Below are 19215 nucleotides of genomic sequence, written 5' to 3'. Positions count from 1 at the left end.
AAAAATGTATGACAAAACGCATGAAAAATGCAACACACCTATCAGAAGTTCTCAAACCCTTGTTTACAGAATCACATGACATGGGAAATCACTTTATATTCAATGGTGCCCCTCTAATCAACTCAGCATAGTTCAATTTTGGAAGAGGTTTCTGGTGGACTTCAGTGCGATTTCAGCCCCATCGACTTCTATGTTATCCCACAGAAGTCGCATCAGCATAGATAAGAAGCATTCCTATACGACTTTGATGGTTTCAGTATTTTGTCACTTCTGACATCATTGCTTACTACGTGTGAAATCTGTGAATGATCACAGAGGTCACATGGTACAAGGCTATTCACAACAGCCTTGTACCATGTGACAGGCTGTGCCCAATCACATAGTATTTCTCAATGGCTGCAAGAATGCAGCCAGAGAGAAGGAGAAATGATTGCTTTTACAGCCTTTATGGCTGTAAACGCAATCAGTGTAAAAAAAAAATCTTTATCACCCCCCACAAGTAGTACAGTGTCACCATGGTGACACTGTACTGCTAGGGTGACAGTATGTAAAAATAAAAAAAAAAACATAAATAATAATATAAAAAAAATAAAAATGTTTAAAAATTATAATTTTTGGTTATAAACTAATTTGGGTCATTTTTTTTTTACTAAAAAGATAACGGAATAAATTTTGGCCAAGATTTATGATGAAATATTACTTATTTGCAAAATTTTATAAGAAAAACACTTTTTTTCAAAATATTTGGACTTTTTCATTTACATAGCAAACAAAATAAAAATCCCAGTGGTGAATAAATACCACCAAAATAAAGCTTTATCTGTCTCACAAAAATGTTAAATTCATATGGATACAGTGTTGCATGACCGCGCAATTGTCATTCAAAGTGTGATAGCACTGAAAGCTGAAAATTGGCCTGGACAGGAAGGGATTAAAAGTGTCCAGACTTGAAGTGGTTAAACAGAGCGGTGTGAAAGTAGCCTTGGCAGGGCAAAGCAGCAAAGGGCCAGGACACACTTTTGGAGATTCTTTAGTTTGTGGTATTGTGCATATAGAAAAAAAAATGCCACATGTCCTTTTAGGTCTGTTGTTGTGCATTGGCAACCCACTCAATATGAACAGGCTGCCTTAATGCTACGCACATTGAAGCATGACACAACGCACAGTGCGTAAAAACAGCAAATTGTGAACGGGATTGTATTGTTTGCTTTTAAATAGTTCTCTGTCATGCTGAGCCCCAGGGTTTAATACTTGAAATCACCAAGCCAGAACAGATATGTAGATGTGTGATTACGCAGGAGCTTGATATGCAGACTTGTGTTGGTTCAGGGAACATTTGGAAGCCATAGGGTCAGCATAACAACCAGGCAGATAGACGATGGTCAGCCATTCCACTACCTGAGTTTCCTTTAATAATGGTTTTTCCTTTAATAAGTGTTTAAAAAAAAAAAAAATGCTGACAGGCAGGATTTTATGGCAGACACTGGATACTATATATGCATTCCTCCTGCTTGTCACTGGTAATGTACACTGAACCACGCACGCGCAGCTTAGCATACATTAGTACAGACTGATGTGACTCCCATGTGCATGCACGATAGTGGCATCATCACAGCCCAGCCATTTAAACGACCATACGGAGTGAACCCTGAAAAAAGACCATGTGAAGACAGAAGTGCCCCCCGCACTGACAAAGCAGCACTGGAGGGCATATTTTGAAAGGTAAGTCTGTCATAATGTGCTAATATGCACTGCACTTTAAGATAAGGTGCAATAATAAAGTGCTTGCTGAAAATAAGCTATGCTTTTCATTTAACCCTTTCAATGCAGTCAATTTAACTACTACATCAGCAGCAGCAGCACCAGCATGTAGCAGATAGAGGGTGGAGACAAACCATTTAACACTAGCAGGGATGCTTACAATATTATAATTATTTATTCATTTAAAACCTTTATCCCAAACGGGAAATAAAACAGTTTTCTATAACTGCATGTGTAACTGCAATGATAGCTAGAGTTTGACTTCAATTTGTTAGTGTATTTAAATCTGCCAGTGCATCTGTTAGTGTATTTAAATCTGCCAGTGCATCTAACACTCCTTTCCCCCCCAGACTGACATTGCTGCTTTACAAAGGTGCCCCTGTGCTCTTTTATCCAGAGTGGGGGCACTCTAATAGAGGAGGTGTGTTACTGGACAAATCATCAGGTGATAACAGAAGAAAAAAAGCTTAAAAAAAGAATGCAGCCACCACATCTAATGTTTGCCAGTGCAAGGTCATCCAATGTCCAAGAGCAGGGGTCTCCATACTTTTTTAGCAAAGGGCCAGTTTACTGTCCTTCAAACTTTATGAGGGCTGGACTATGACCAGTGGGAGCAGAAAATGCCCTGGCATCAGTGGACATAAACAATCCACGTCATTGGTTTGAATGGAAGGAATGCTGCCCCATTGTTGGCATCAGTGGGTAGAATAGTGCTCCATCAATTGTTCAGTTGGTGGAATAGTGCCCCACTGATGGTATCAATTAGTGGAATAGTGCCCGATTGATGGTGTCAGTTGGTGGAATAGTGTCCCGCTGATGGTATCAATTAGTGGAATAGTGCCCCATTGATGGTGTCAGTTGGTGGAATAGTGCCCCATTGATGGTGTCAATTGGTGGAATAGTGCCCCATTGATGGGGTTAGTTGTAGGAATAATGCCCCATCGATGGTATCAATTGGTGGAATAGTGCCCCATTGATGGTGTCAATTGGTGGAATAGTGCCCCATTAATGGGGTTAGTTGTAGTTTTAGTGCCCCATAGATGGTGTCAATTGGTGGAATAGTGCCCCATTGATGGGGTCAGTTGTAGGAATAGTGCCCCATCGATGGTGTCAATTGGTGGAATAGTGCCCCATTGATGGGGTTAGTTGTAGGAATAGTGCCCCATCGATGGTGTCAGTTGGTGGAATAGTGCCCCACCAATGGTATATATTGGTGGAATAGTGCCCCACCAATGGTATAAATTGGTGGAATAGTGCCCCATTTATGGTGTCAGTTTTAGGAATAGTACCCCACCGATGGCATCAGTTGGTTGCATAGTGCCTCAAGGGCAAGATAAAGGCAAAGCAGGGGCCACATCTGGCCTGCATGGCCACAGTTTGGAGATCACTGTCCAAGAGGATTATACCAAACTGTGACCCCTTTTGCCCTGATGTGAGTTCCCCTGCTCATCTTCTGTGGCTAGGATCTATGATACTAATCTGACAGTTGCAGGGTGCAGCAAAGAAAAAAATTGTCGAGCGATCGGCCAAAATCCCCAGAGTGCCGGTACTCAGTGCAGGCTGCACCCCACTGCTGCAGACAATGGACCTCACCACTGCAATCATCTTCGCTTTTCTGCTCACCTTCTGTTGGGTAGGGCTGCCCTCAAGCAGTAGGGCTGAACAGTAACGGATGCAAGGGGTGAGGGTGGTCTCCCTGGTCAGTCGAATGTACTCTATGGGCTGTCCTGTGGTGTCCCCCATTCCCCCCAAAACATAAAAACACTGAGCACAGCCCTCCCCCCCAAGTCCTGAACCCTGATGTCTATCTAAAAACAACCTGTCTTTGCATTATATGATCACATATCTAGTCTAGTCTACACCCGCCTAAGCTCTCACCTCAACGACAACAACCTCCTTGATCCCCTACAGTCCGGCTTCCGTCCCCTACACTCCACTGAAACTGCCTTACTCAAACTCTCCAACGACCTGCTAACCGCCAAAGCTAATGGCCATTATTCAGTGCTCCTACTCCTTGACCTCTCTGCGGCCTTCGACACACAGTCGACCACCCCCTCCTCCTCAAAAAACTACACTCCCTCGGCCTCAGAGATTCTGCTCTCTCCTGGCTCTCATCCTACCTGTCACAACGCTCTTTCAGCGTTACCTATAATGCTACCACCTCCCCCTCACTCCCCCTCTCTGTTGGGGTCCCTCAAGGCTCTGTCCTCAGGCCCCTTCTCTTCTCCATCTACACCTCCTCCCTTGGCCAACTCATACACTCTCACGGCTTCAACTACCACCTCTATGCCGACGACACACAAATCTATCTCTCAACCCCCCACCTCACCCCCTCGGTCTCCGCCCGAATCACACACCTACTGAGCGACATATCAGACTGGATGTCGCTCCACTTCCTTAAACTGAACTTCTCCAAAACCGAGTTTCTTGTCTTCCCCCCAGCCCGGACACCACCCCCCATTGACTTCTCCGTCACATCCAACAACGCCACCATCAAACCCGCCCCGCAGGCCAGAGTACTTGGTGTCATTCTGGACTCCAACCTATCCTTCCAGTCCCAAGTCCAATCTTTAACAAACTCGTGCAGACTCCACCTCCGCAACATCGCCAAAATCCACACGTTCCTAACTCCAGAAACCACTAAACCGCTCATCCACTCCCTCATCATATCACGACTCGACTACTGCAACTCCCTCCTCACTGGCCTGCCTCGCCACTGGCTATCCCCGCTTCAGTCAATCCTGAATACGGCTGCCAGACTCATTCACCTTTCCAACCGCTCTGTCTCCGCCACCCCCCTCTGCCAATCCCTCCACTGGCTTCCGATTGCGTAACGGATCAAATTCAAAATCCTAACACTGACGTACAAAGCTGTCCACCATACTGCCCCGTACTACATCACTGACCTAATATTCAAGTACCGCCCAGCACGCACACTCCGCTCCTCACAAGACCTCCTTCTCTCTAGTTCCCTGGTCTCCTCCTCCCATTCCCGCCTCCAGGACTTCTCCAGGGTGTCACCCATCCTCTGGAACTCCTTGCCCCAACCCATCAGATTATCACCTACTCTCCTCTCCTTTAGGCGCAGCCTGAAAACCCATCTCTTCAGGGAAGCCTACCCCACCCCCTGCTAACCTGCCGACCTCCTCCACTCTTCCTACCACTCCATCCCCCACAGCTATCTCCTCCTGTGCCACCATCCCCTCTCTCCTAGATTGTAAGCTCGAAAGAGCAGGGCCCTCAATCCCCTCATGTTTTGCATTGTATTGGTATTGTTCTGTCACATGTTCTGTCCCCCTTTGTAATGTACAGCACTGAGCGAACTATTGGCGCTTTATAAATACTGTATAATAATAATAATAATCACATAGAAGGCTTATCAGCTCCCTTGTGAAAGTAATAAAGTTAGGTTAAACAAAAGAAAAAATATTTTAACAATGAAAGTTTATTAAAGTAAATTAAAACCACCGCCTCAAAAATGTTAACAGTCCGCCCACCCCCACGGACACACACATAGACACACTTCAGAAAATGATTGTACAACACATGTTAGATATGGCCTGTCACGCTGGAGTGGGGGCAATAATTCTAGGGCCATCCTTTACTATTAAAATAACCTGATGGAGGTGCTCTGCTCCTTCCAGAGGATCCCTGGCTGCCTGCGTCTCCCACCAGTCCTCGTCCTTTGGGCCACCGTGGTGGAATCCTTGTTGATGTTGGAGCTAGAAGCAGAGAGGAGGTTGGAGAACAAGTCCAACCAGGGGTGGGCCAGGGATGCTGCGTCCGCTGCTTCTTGCCTCCTCGGGGGTCAGGGAAGCAGTGGAGGTCTTCTCCCTCCTGGGTTCTCGGTCCTATCTGCCCTCTCTGCTCATCTGCCCCACAACCACTCACTCACCGTGTGGAGAAGAGCAAGGTGTTATCATCCTACCCATACCCCAAGGATGCCCCTTTTCGCTGCCCTGCTCCCACCGCCACTCTACATGGCAAGGGTCTCAAGGGCCAGCTGCTTAGGGTCCCACAACAATGACTTGGCCCTGGGCCCTTGCCACATTATAGACGGCCCTGGTTGGAGCTTAGGATGCTCGAGCTCCCTACATATGTATGGTCTGTCCCCCCCCCCCCAGATGGAGGCCCTGCCCAATTGTATAGTGTCCTCAAAAATGCAGTGTGAGTGCCTGGTCATACAGGTGTGATTTCAGGTGCAATTTGCTGCAGCGTGTTTTCTAAAGTAGTTGTTGCATGATTTTTTCTGCAGTTTATTGCAATTGCACATACATAGAATACAATGGAAATCGCAAGAAATCGTTGAAAATCTTCACAAGTTGCAATAAAGTCTTCATAAATGGCTCCTGAAGTCGCGCTGAATTCGTGCATTTTTAAATCACAGTGGTGTAACCGGTGACTCAGTGGGATTAAAAAATATGATTTTATTGGAAATGTTTTCTAACAGTAGAAAAATAATTTGTTTTTCAGATTTCTTGATCTTTTTTTCATTTCTACAATACAAAAATAAAAATCTAGTGGTAAGCAAACACCACCCAAAAAAAAATGATATAAATTTCATTTGGGTACAGTGTTGCATGATTGCACAATTACCATTAAACCACTTCCCAACCTTCCTATAGCAGAACTACTGCTGCAGGGCTGCACGTGTGTATATATATATATATATATATATATATATACGTGATGTTGTATTTGCGGGTAGGGGGCGTGCACGCCCTATCCACGCCGCCATTGGCTGCTACAGCTGTCGATCACTGGGTCCCAGCCAGAGATTCCCCACCGGCACCCGGCAATCACCAAGGAACATTGACAGGGGGTATGAGGGGGTTGGGGTTGGAGAGGTCCATATGTAAACAATACAGATCCCTCCCCTGTCAGCTCCTGCACACTGCTTTGTATTGCTGTGCATAGTAAAACACAGCACACAGTTAACCCTTTGATCACCCCGGATGTTAACCCCTTCCTGCCCAGTGTCATTAGTACAGTGTCAGTGCTTTTTATTAGCAATGATCACTGTATTGGTGTCATTGGGATGTCAATGACAATCAGTTCCCTACCCCCCAGTGTCAGAATTCCCGCCGCAGTCCCGCTATAAGTTGCTGATCACCGCCTTTACTAGTATAAAAGAAACAGAAATCCAAGTATATATACCACCATTTGTAGACGCTATAACTTTCATGTAAACCAATTAATTTACACGTATTGGGATTTTTGTTTTAGCAAAGACATGTCGCAGAATACATTTTGGCCTAATATGATGAAGAAATTAGATTTTTTTTATTTTTATTGGATATGTTTTATAGCAGAAAGCCAAAAATATTGTTTTTTTTCTCAAAATTGTTGGTCTTTTTTTGTTTATAGCACAAAAAAAAAACCGCACAGGTAATCAATACCACCGAAAGAAGGCTCCATTTGTGGGAAACTAAGGACATAAATTTAATTTATGTACAGCGTTGCATGACCACGCAATTGTCAGAGTAACGCAGAGCCGTATCGCACACAATGGCCTGGTCAGGAAGGGGGGAAAATTCTATGGAGGGCAAGTGGTTAAAGTAGCGCAGTGCTGAATAGCAAAAATTCCCTGATCATAAAGAGGGTAAAACTTTCTGGAGGTCAAATGGTTAAAAAGAATAGAAAAATGGCCCGCGGTAGTGAAAGGAGCAAGGCCTCAGTAGGCGGTATAAATGAGAAAAATGAGGAGCTTTCACCCGTTTACTGGAACAAGCAGTTTTAATGAGCAGAGCAGTCTGTAAAATATTAATGTTAAATTGCGCACAGCGTTCGCAACCGTTCCCATTTCCAGCGGTGATTACAGTGACTCATGTGACCTCGGGGTGAATTGATTGTGTGTTTAAGTAACCAATGATCTGTAGCGCTAAATAACTGTTTGGATTAGCTGAGCAATTTGCCTGTGTTTGTGGCGTTTAGCGAGCATCCTGGGCTGTTTAACATCCTCTGCTTGAATGACACGATTGTCCAAATAATCGCATATAATTCCAGGAACAAAAGAAGCAGTGTGTGTGTGCGCAGCCGTCACAGATCACAAAACATATGTGGAACAAATGTACTGAAGAAAAAACAAATGTTCCTATTGTAGGTCATGGTTTTTGCAAAGTGCAGTATTCTTTTTTTCTTTTCTGGACGGAGCGATAGAATCACAATGTGAAGACAAAACTTTTTTGCCTGTTTTAGAAACAGTATAGACACTGTGTTTTTTGGAGATATTTCCTTTCACTTCCTCTTTCAGAGTCACAACAGGAAGTTAGAAAATATCTCTTCAAAGTGAAGGGGATCCCCTCTATGTCTTTATTTAGATGGATGAGCAGCAGTTGTACCACTTCCTGACCACCTCACTGTACCTAGACATTAACCTCTTAGCGCAGGCACCTCCCGGCCCTTTAGGAGTTTCAGAAGCCAGGAGGCGGGTGGGGTTTTAGGGTCATGTTACCGCCGTGATTCTCCGTCACGGCGGTCACATGATCAGAAAAGGTCACGATCGAAAGGGAGATCGGGACCTTTCTGTGAGTCAAGGGCATACGTGCTGGGAGTGCGCAGGGCGTGCGCTCTCAGCACATATGTATTTTCTAATTGCACGCAAATATGTGACCGCTCGGCCCAGACGCAGAGAGGCCGCATATTTGTGTGCACTTGGCATCAAGGGGTTAAACAGATGTCACCTTTAGAATACCCCCCCCCAACCTGGCAGAGCACCTTGTCCCTAAGTTGATGAGGACAGGATGAGGGCCTTTTCCCTACAACCCTGACCCAGTGGTTGTGGGGATCTACAGGCGGGGGCTTATTGGAATCTGCAAATTCTCTTGCCCTCCAGAGGATTTACCCCCTCTTTCTGACCAGGCCATTTTTTGCAATACGGCGCTAAGTTACTTTATCTGACAATTGCACGGTCATGCAACGCTGCACCCAAATGAAATTTACGTCCTTTTTTTCCTACAAATAGAGATTTCTTTTGGTGATATTTTGTCACCTCTGCGTTTTTTTCTTTTTTGCGCTATAGACAAAAAAATACAATTTTGAATAAAAAACAATATTTTTGACTTTTTGCTATAAAACATCCAAAAAATGTTTTTTTAAAAATCTAATTTCTTCATAAATTTAGGCAAAAATGTATTCTGCTACATGTTTTTGCTAAAAAAAATCCCAATACATGTAATAAATTGGTTTAAGTGAAAGTTATAACGTCTACAAATATATATATATATTTCAGAATTTTTTTTTTATACTAGTATTGGTGGCAATCAGCGACTTATAGCAGGACTGCAGCAGGCATTCTGACACTGGGGGGTAAGTTCCCGCCAGTGTCAGAATGCCTGGCGCAGTCCCACTATAAGTCGCTGATCACCACCGTTACCAGTATGAAAAAAAAAATTCTAGTATATACTGTACATTATACCACCATTTGTAGACGCAATAGCTTTCACGTAAACCAATTAATTTACACATATTGGGATTTGTTTTAGCAGACATGTAGCAGAATACATTTTAGCCTAAATTTATGAAGAAATTTGATTTTTTTTCTGTGTTATTGGATATGTTTTATAGCAAAAAGTCAAAAGTATAGGTTTTTTTTTCAAAATTGTTTGTCTTTTTTTGTTTATAGCGCAAAAAATAAAAACTGCATAGGTGATTAAATGCCAACAAAAGAAAGCTCTATTTGTGGAAATAAAAACGACATAAATTTTATTTATATACAGCAATGCATAACACAATTGTCAGTTAAAGTAGCGCCATATCACAAAAAATGGCCTGGTCAGGAAGGGGTGTACAGTGCCTTGAAAAAGTATCCATACCCATTGAAATTTTCCACATTTTGTCATGTTACAACCAAAAATGTAAATGTATTTTATTGGGATTTTTTGTGATAGACCAACACAAAGTAGCACATAATTGGAAAAGTGGAAGGAAAATGATAAATGGTTTTCACAATTTTTTACAAATAAATCTGTGAAAAGTGTGGTGCGCTTTTGTATTCAGCCCCTTCACTCTGATACCCCTAACTAAAATCTAGTGGAACCTAATTACACCGTGTTCCAAATTATTATGCAAATTCTATTTAAGTGTCACAAAGAATAAATATTTTGTTTTTCAGTTTAACTCATGGATGGCATTGTGTGACAGGGCTCTTTTGATCACTAAAAACAATCTCGGACACCTGTGATAATTAGATTGGCCGGTGAGCCCAATTTAAGGAAAAACTACTAATGGACGGTGTTCCACATTATTAAGCAGAGCACCATTTTCAAGCAATATGGGGAAGAAAAAGGATCTCTCTGCTGCTGAAAAGAGTGAAATAGTTCAATGCCTTGGACGAGGTATGAAAACATTAGATATTTCACGAAAACTTAAGCGTGATCATCTCACTATTAAGAGATTTGTGGCTGATTCAGAGCACAGACGGGTTCGTGCAGATAAAGGCACATTGAGGAAGATTTCTGCCAGATTCATGCATCGGATCAAGAGAGCAGCTGCTAAAATACCATTATATAGCAGCAAACAGATATTTGAAGCTGCTGGTGCCTCTGGAGTCCCATGGACATCAAGGTGTAGAGTCCTCCAGAGTCTTGCAACTGTGCATAAACCTTCTATTCGGCCGCCACTAACCAATGCTCACAAGCAGAAATGGCTGTATTGGGCAGAAAAATACATGAAGACTAATTTTCAAACAGTCCTGTTCACTGATGAGTGCTGTGCAACCCTGGATGGTCCAGATGGATAGAGTAGGGGATGGTTAGTGGACGGCCACCCTGTTCTATCAAGCCTGCTACATCAGCAAGGCGGTAGTGGAGTCATGTTTTGGGCTGGAATCAGAACAGAGCTGGTGGGCCCCTTTAGGGTCCCCGAAGGTGTAAAGATGACCTCTGCAAAGTATGTGGAGTTTATGACTGACCACTTTCTTCCCTGGTACAGAAGGAAGAACTATGCTTTCTGTAATAAAATCATCTTCATGCATGACAATGCACCTTCTCATGCTGCAAAGAATACCTCTGCATCAATGGCTGGTATGGGGATAAAAGGAGAGAAGGTCATGGTGTGGCCTCCATCCTCCCCTGACCTCAATCCTATTGAGAACCTTTGGAGCATCCTCCAGCAAAAGATCTATGAGGGTGGGAGGCAGTTTACATCCAAACAGCAGCTCTGGGAGGCTATTCTGACATCTTGCAAACAAATTCAAGCAGAAACTGTCAAAAAACTCACATGTTCAATGGATGCAAGACTTGTGAAGCTGCTATCAAATAAGGGGTCCTATGTTACAATGTAACGTGACCTGTTAAAATGTTTAAAAAGTTAAAATGTTGTTAAAAGTTTAATTGAAATAGCTTTTGATTTCAGTAAATATGCTGCAAACACAACAAATGACAATTTTCAGTTCTTTACAACCTATAAAGTGTTTTGAAACTTTCTGTGCGCAATAATTTGGAACAGTGCATTGGAAGTGTTTTATGTTTAACAAAAATCCTGTTATCATTAGGAGGTTTGTTCAATAAAATGTGATTTGTACTCTTAATAGTTGATAACATGAGAATTATGCTGACTGGTTTTTACATCAATTATTTAGGGAAATGAGAAAAATATAATTTGCATAATAATTTGGAACAGGATGTAGTAAATATAGTCCACCTGTGTGTAATATAATCTCAATATAAATACAGCAGTTCTGTGAAGCCCTCCAGAGGTTTGTTAGAGAGCATTAGCAGGAGCGGACTGACAACTCATGGGGCCCCCGGGCAATAGGGGATCATGGGGCCCCTGTGTCCTTGCCCAAACTCAAAAAAGCCTATGAAAAAGGTACCAGGGGCATCTCATGGGGCCCCCTACTAACCCCGGGCCCTTGGGCAGTGCCCGAGTTTCCAAATGGCCAGTCCGCCCCTGAACATTAGTGAACTAACCGCATCATGAAGGCCGAGGAACACACCAGACAGGTCAGGGATAGAGTTTTGGAGAAGTTTAAAGCAGGGTTAGGTTATAAAAAATATCCCATGACAAAATGTGGAAAATGTCAAAGGGTATGAATACTTTGTCAAGGCACTGTAAATCCTCTGGAAGGCAAAACCTGACAAGTAAATAAAAATGTATTTTCTGTTTTTAATTAAGGCTCCATTCACACTTATTCGACTTGTCAGGTGACTTTGGGGTCCAAAGTCGCATGACAATTCGACCCCCATGTTTCCCAGTGGGTACCATTCATATCTGTGCAACTTCAAGTTGCAGCGACTTCAAAGTAGTTCCTGCACTACTTTGGTCTGACTTTCATGCGACTTAAGGGCCACAGACTTCATCTAAACCCTCCAAGGTCGCATGAAAGTCGCAACTGAATGTTGTACATGCGACTTGAGTGCGACTTTGTACAGCAGAAACAATTATCCTTGGTCAAAGCCAAATTCGCACAAAAGTTGCACTCGTCCAAAGTCACGCCAAAGTCGAATCAAAGTTGCATCAAGTCGCACTTCAAAGTCGCAATGGAAATCGCACGATATTGAGGTCGCATATGTGTGAATGTAGCCTAAATATTTCTCTGTTAACCCTTAGTTTACTCTAATCAGCCCTAATTAACTCCTTATTCTCCTTCTCCATTCAATTATAACTAGCTATTTTGTTTGTTGTTGTTTCTATTTTATTATTAATATTTAAACTTTTTTTGTTTTTGTTTGTTTTGTTCACACTTTTCCACCTTATATTTACACGTACCACATTGAAAAGAAGCGCAAAATTGAAGAAAACCCACTTTAATTGATTTGTGAATAACTTTGCAATATTTTGTACCAGAATCATAATTTTGGTGTCTTTATAAACAGGGCAAATTACAGAATGAAATGCACACTTTTTATATGCAGTAAAACTAAGTATTTTAAACTAACACTGCTCAAAAAGGAAAAAGTCTGTTTTGTTTAGTTGTGTTACATTTAATTGTCTAAGGATTGCAAAAAAAAAATCATTGTTGCAAGACAATATTCACAAAAGAAGGCCTTGTTTGTCACTAAAAAAAACAACAGTATATATGTATTACCTTGTTATCTTAAGTAATGACAAAGATATCGCCAAATAAACAGGTCCATAGCAGAAATGTAAGAATTGTGGTTAAAGTTTTTTCTTTTTTTTTTGCTTTGGTACATGTCCCCCCCCCCCATGTCATTTGTTTGACAATCCCTGGCCTATTGGCCTAGAAAAGGCCAGCACTGATTTTTAACATTCAGCTTTCATTGACTTCAATGGAGGTTTGAATTTGGAACTTCATTTTTGTCTTTTATACCTGCCGTCCTGTCTCAAAAAATTATTATTGAATGTGGACCTACCTAACAATACCTAATATTGTCAATGGCTTTCACAGCCCTTCATATGACAACACTGGAACTGGGCCAATTGATGGCTCAGGCCCTGAGTTATAGAAAGGCAAGGCATGTGTCAAATACGCAGCTAATTCCAAAGAACTCTAATCTTAGGCTAAGTTCACACCTTTGCATGTCGAGGACCTGCGCAAAATCACATCATGCACAGACACATGTTGCCCCTAAGCAACATGCGGTTTCTGTTTCCTGATCATACTTTTTGACCATATTATCCCCAGTCTTCCATGCAGGGCATTATTTAAATTCGTAGTCTTTTATATTGTGAAACACCCACAATGCCTGTGGTGAAGATCATGCGATCTAAGCTGCCTAGGCTATAAAACCCAATTAAACCTTCAGTTTAAATCAGCTAAATACATTCCAGGTGTATAAAAACCAAAGCTGTTCATTGTCTTATAGTTTGTTTTTTTTCTAAAGCAGCCACAGTTTTAGTAGAAAAGCCTGTCCTGTCAGCATGGTTCAGACTTCAGAGTGAGATTTTTGATCTCAGTGGTTGAGTAGTAATCTCTCTGTAGAGGTCTGATGTACCCACTGTTGACTCAGAGCCAGAGCCCTACAATCTTTTGTTTGTTAATTGCAAAGCTACAGGTCAGACCCAGCACAGGGACCTCTACAGAGAGACTGCAGCTTCCACACACAGAGCAAGGGTCCTTCTATGCAGCATGTTGGCAGGGAACAGGCTTTTCTACTTAGGCTGTGACTGCCAAGGCTGCTGTTAGAAACCACGGGACCCCATACAGCCAACCTGACAGGGCCCCCCAAAGAAAACAAAGTTTACTATGCTTCAGTTGTGAATTAACACGTTGAGTGATCGGTACCGATCACTCATTGTGTTCATTCAGAAAAGGCAGGGGCTGGTTAATGTGATATGTTTATCAGACCCTTTCCCCTCTCTCCATCCTGAAGGATCCTAATGTGTGCTTGCAGCTGTCGGTGGGAAGGAGAGGAGGGAATCCGGCATTGTGGGGGCCCAGGCAGCTGGGTGAATTGGATGTGGGCAGGGAGGGTGATGGTGGGAGGGGGAGGAATTACTGGAACCGATCCCTTGTATGGCTCTCTCTATAGCAGGTAAATCAGAGAGAGAGAGGAGCAGAATCAAGCTTTCAGATGCTGCAGAGAGAGCCATACAGGGGATCAGTCCCAGTAAATGCCCCCACACCACTGTGTGTTCATTCAGCAAAAAAGGGGCCGATGAGGAGGGAAGCCAGAAGTACTACGGGGGTGAGGGCACACAGCGGGGCCTGGGCAGCGGGGGGGGGGGGGGGGGGAATGTATGGTGCACAGGGAGGGTGATGGGTGCGTCATGGGGGCAATTACTGCAACCAATCCCCTGTATGGATCTCTCTGCAGCAGCTGAGAGACAGCGGGAGGGAGAGGAGAAAAGCTAGCTTTCAACTACTGCAGAGAGAGCCATACAGGGGATCAGTTCCAGTAAATGCCCCCACACCACCATGTGTTCATTCAGGAAAAAAGGGGCTGGTGAGGAGGGAAGCTGGAAGCACTGCGGGGGTAGGGGCACACAACGGGGCCTGGGCAACAGGGGGGGGGGGAATGTATGGTGCACAGGGAGGGTGATGGGTGCGGCAGGGGGGCAATTACTGGAACCAATCCCCTGTATGTCTCTCTCTCTGCAGCAGCTGAGAGAAAGCTGGAGGGAGAGGAGAAAAGCCAGCTTTCAACTACTGCAGAGAGAGCCATACAGGGGATCGGTTTCAATAATTACCCCCACCCCCCACACCTTGCTGGTCACCCTCCTTGCCTACATCAGATTCACCCAGCTGCCTGAGCCCCCCTGCTGGCTTGGGCCCCTACAGGAGGACTGGTTTTTGTTGTCTTCTATTAATGTGTCAATATGCAGTCTATTAATGCAATCATAAATTCTAATAAAAGTTGTCTAGATATTTCCTAAACTGCATTCTTTTACCATTAATTAGATAAACAAGAATGCTATTTACCATACTAAATACCTCTTTTCATGTTATTAGATCTTAGATGCTGGCCAAGTCCTTTCAAGCCTGTCTGAGCAATCTGCATTTTATCACCCTTGCATGTTTGCAAATTAACTCCTTTGAAATGTAACAAGTTGGCCCCCAAGTGCTAAGGTGATATTGCATAAAATTAACATAGCAAAGAGTCCTTGGCTATGCTTTTGTTGTGTAAAATACATCTAGCTCAGTCTCATGCTAGCCTGCTCAATAACCTGAGAATACACCACATACAGTATATATATATATATATCTATCAAATTACAATATCCTACAGTGTTACCCCCTTATCCACGGCCCTGGTGACTGCTGCATACACAAAACTAACTTTAAGACATTGAACACCTTTTGTTTTAATGAACCTGAAACAATCCTTCAAATCTCCAGATTAGAGTATGAATGTTCTGTTTGATCCATTTCAGCTGTGTGTATGTTGACATTCCTCAGGTGTACTGAGGAGCTGCATGCCTGCATAGAGGATAAACCAGTTTGGCTTCTATAAAGCCTGGATTCAGTTGACAGGAGGCACACAATGTGTGCTATTGTTGAATTCTCTCTGTATACAGAGATCTTGTATGTAACATCAGGGTCAACAATAAGAATCTGTTACAATAACCCCAGACCCATCATTACTCGCTCTGTACCCCGTATAATAATAAGTATGGTCACCTCCTCCTCAGCTGACATTCCAGAATTTTTTAGAACCTTTATACAGTATATTCTTATTTTTTTTTAATCCTACAATCTATTGGGATGTATACTGTATACAGAGGCAGCTATGACAGTGTTGATGTGTAAGAGTCAAATAAAAATTTACTGTAGTACAGTCTCACCTTCTGGCCTTTCCCTTACATCAGATCTTGAGCTACATACAGTGCCTTGAAAAAGTATTCATACCCCTTGAGATTTTCCACATTTTGTCATGTTACAACCAAAAACGTAAATGTATCTTGTTGGGATTTTATGTGATAGACCAACATAAAGTGGCACATAATTGTGAAGTGGAAGGAAAATGATAAATGGTTTTCACAATTTTTACAAATAATTATCTGAAAAGTGTGGCGTGCATTTGTATTCAGCCCCCTTTACTCTGATACCCCTAACTAAAATCTAGTGGAAGCAATTGCCTTCAGAAGTCACCTAATTAGTAAGTATAGTCCACATGTGTGTAATTTACTTTCAGTATAAATAAAGCTGTTCTGTGAGAACCTCAGAGGTTTGTTAGAGAACAAACAGCATCATGAAGGCCAAGGAACACACCAGACAGGTCAGGGATAAAGATGTGGAGAAGTTTAAAGCAGGGTTAGGTTATTAAAAAATATCCCAAGCTTTGAACATCTCATGGAGCACTGTATAATCCCTCATCCAAAAATGGAAAGAGTGTGGTACAACTGCAAACCTACCAAGACATGGCTGTCCATCTAAACTGACAGGCCGGGCAAGGAGAGCATTAATCAGAGAAGCAGCCAAGCGGTCAGTGGTAACTTTGGAGGAGCTGGAGAGATCCCCAGCTCAAGTGGGAGAATCTGTCCACAGGACAACTTAGTCGTGCACTCCACAAATCTGGCCTTTATGGAAGAGTGGCAAGAAGAAAGCCATTGTTGAAAGAAAGCCATAAGAAGTCCTGTCTGCAGTTTGTGAGAATCCATGTGGGGGATACACAGCAAACATGTGGAAGAAGGTGCTCTGGTCAGATGAGACCAAAATCGAACTCTTTGGCTAAAAGCAAAATGCTATGTGTGGCAGAAAACTAACACTGCACATCACCCTGAACACACCATCCCCACCATCTATTTGAAAACCATTTATCATTTTCCTTCCACTTCACAATTATGCGCCACTTTGTGTTGGTCTATCACATAAAATCCCAATAAAATACATTTACGATTTTGGTTGTAACATGAAAAATATGGAACATTTCAAGGGGTATGAATACTTTTTCAAGGCGCAAAACTAACACTGCACATCACTCTGAACACACCATCCCCACCGTGAAACATGGTGGTGGCAGCATCATGTTGTGGGATGTGTGGCAATGCGGTATCCTGCCACGGTGAAAATCACGGTGATAACCCAACTCAACTTTCTCAACCATTCTCAACTATACAGGTTGAGGGGCTCCAGGCAGTTCTTTTAATGCAGAGGAAACTGGTTTATCAGTTTCCTCATTGGTTTGTAAATCTCCTGTGGCCTGGAGATTTCTAAGAGATTTGGGAGGGATGTAATCTCCAATCCTGGGTCCATGTTTTGAGAGCAGCCAGCACACTGATTGTGCAGGTGTGTGCAGGCCTTTTTGTAGAGGCCCAAACCATGATTCTGGGCTCCACCCTGGCAGACAGGAGGTCACTGTCTTGGAGGCAGGTGGGCTTCATCTAGGAGAGGTGGAAGCCAGAGTAGCTGTGTGCTAGTGGCTAGCTGTGTGCGAAACAACCATTTTGGAAAGAGTTTGCAGGAGACTGACATAATTCTGTGTACAAGCCAGGAGGCTGAATATTTGTTGCATTTGTTTGATGGTGGATACCCCTGCGTGGGAAGCATGTTATTGAACTTTTGTTTAAATAAAATTGGGCTAAAAGGCCTTTAAAAAAAAAAAAGAAGCGAGTTGTGTGCTTTAAAAAAAAGCTCTACAATTTTGATGCGAGTTCTCACAGATGCTTTTCTTTAGCAGGGACAGGGAAGCTGTTCAGAGTTGATGGGAAGATGGATGGAGCCAAATACAGGGCAATCGTAGAAGAAAACCTGTTGGAGTCTGCAAAAGACTTGAGATTGGGGCGGAGGTTCACTTTCCAGCAGGACAACGACCCTAAACATACACATTCACAGATGATCTCCATCCAATCTGACAGAGCTTGAGCTATTTTGCAAAGAAGAATGGGCAGAAATGTCCCTCTCTAGATGTGCAAAGCTGGTAGAGACATCCCCAAAAAGACTTGCAGCTGTAATTGCAGCGAAAGGTGATTCTACAAAGTATTGACTTAGGGGGGCTGAATAAAATGCACGCCACACTTTTCACATATTTGTAAAAATAGATTTGTGAACCACTTTGTGTTGGTCTATCACATAAAATACATTTATGTTTTTGGTTTAAGGGGTATGAATACTTTTTCAAGGCACTGTAGGCCATAAGCACCTCTGATAATTATTAACTGTTGACATCCATGTGATGTGTACTCCTCCTGCAGAAATGTTCACACAAGAGGAGGGTAGGATAACCCAGCCGATGGATTGACTACTACTATCACTGACATGTTGTTCCTTCTACAACAGTATCCCTTCAGTTCTGCACTAGAACAATTAAAGAAAACCCATCTTCAGAGAATGTGGAGGCTGCCATACTGACCTCACTTTCTGAAAATGCTGGTTGCCTGGCTTGTCCAGTGGCTGCAATACTTTCACAGACACAGACCTGGACCAGGAATTATAACTGCACTCAGACTTTTCAATCTGTATGCTCATTCTAAGTCATTGACTGAGACTCAATTCACATCTATGCCTGTGCAGGACTGACTATAAATCATACACATTCCTGCACCCGCATGACTAGTGCACCAGAGATCGGTTCATCCAGATCCCCTACCTATAACTCTTACTTTAAATAAAAACATGACACCGATTTGGAGTAAAATGGCCAACGCGGCCTTTTATTAACCACACGATTTAAACACCAAACCATTCCTTATAACAGAAAAACATACCGATTTGTTGTTGGTCTTCGAAGGCACCATCCACAAATTATCTGAAATGCACCTGCGGACCCCATATACCACCAGGCCTCCAGCCGCAACCAACCAGCTCGGAGACAACCTTACCGTCCGCAGTGCAGCACCACCACATTCCAGTTAAACCTTGGTTAACTGGAATGTTCCCCGGGCACACCATACCACCGATGGGTCCCACACCATTCTCTGTACCTTCAAGATAATACCCGCCTCCAAAGACCAACCAACCGCCCATGAACCGCATAACCCCCATTCCCCGTAGAGGAACCCAATACTCACTAAATAGGGAGGGTGGGAGAAAAGCTTACTCACCAACGTCCAGCTCCGACTGACTGTCCCCCACCCAGGACACCCCACCCAAAGGTGCCAAAGAGACCACCC

At 43.1% G+C, this 19215-nt stretch overlaps 1 long non-coding RNA gene across 1 annotated transcript; it reads left to right on the top strand.

The window, feature by feature from the left end:
- Positions 1-1581: 1581 nt before the first annotated feature.
- Positions 1582-18203, top strand: LOC149463445 (uncharacterized). Its single transcript, XR_016312433.1, has 2 exons — positions 1582-1722; positions 17781-18203. It is a non-coding gene; the product is annotated as an uncharacterized LOC149463445 (long non-coding RNA).
- The last annotated feature ends 1012 nt before the right edge of the window (positions 18204-19215 follow it).

The sequence above is a fragment of the Staurois parvus genome, unplaced genomic scaffold (genome assembly GCF_062004578.1).
Source record: "Staurois parvus isolate SC_StPar_1 unplaced genomic scaffold, SC_StPar_1.0 ptg000154l, whole genome shotgun sequence".
Taxonomy (NCBI): Eukaryota; Metazoa; Chordata; class Amphibia; order Anura; family Ranidae; genus Staurois; species Staurois parvus.
The sequence above is the reverse complement of the archived record's forward strand: the minus strand, read 5'-3'. Positions and strand labels throughout refer to the sequence as shown.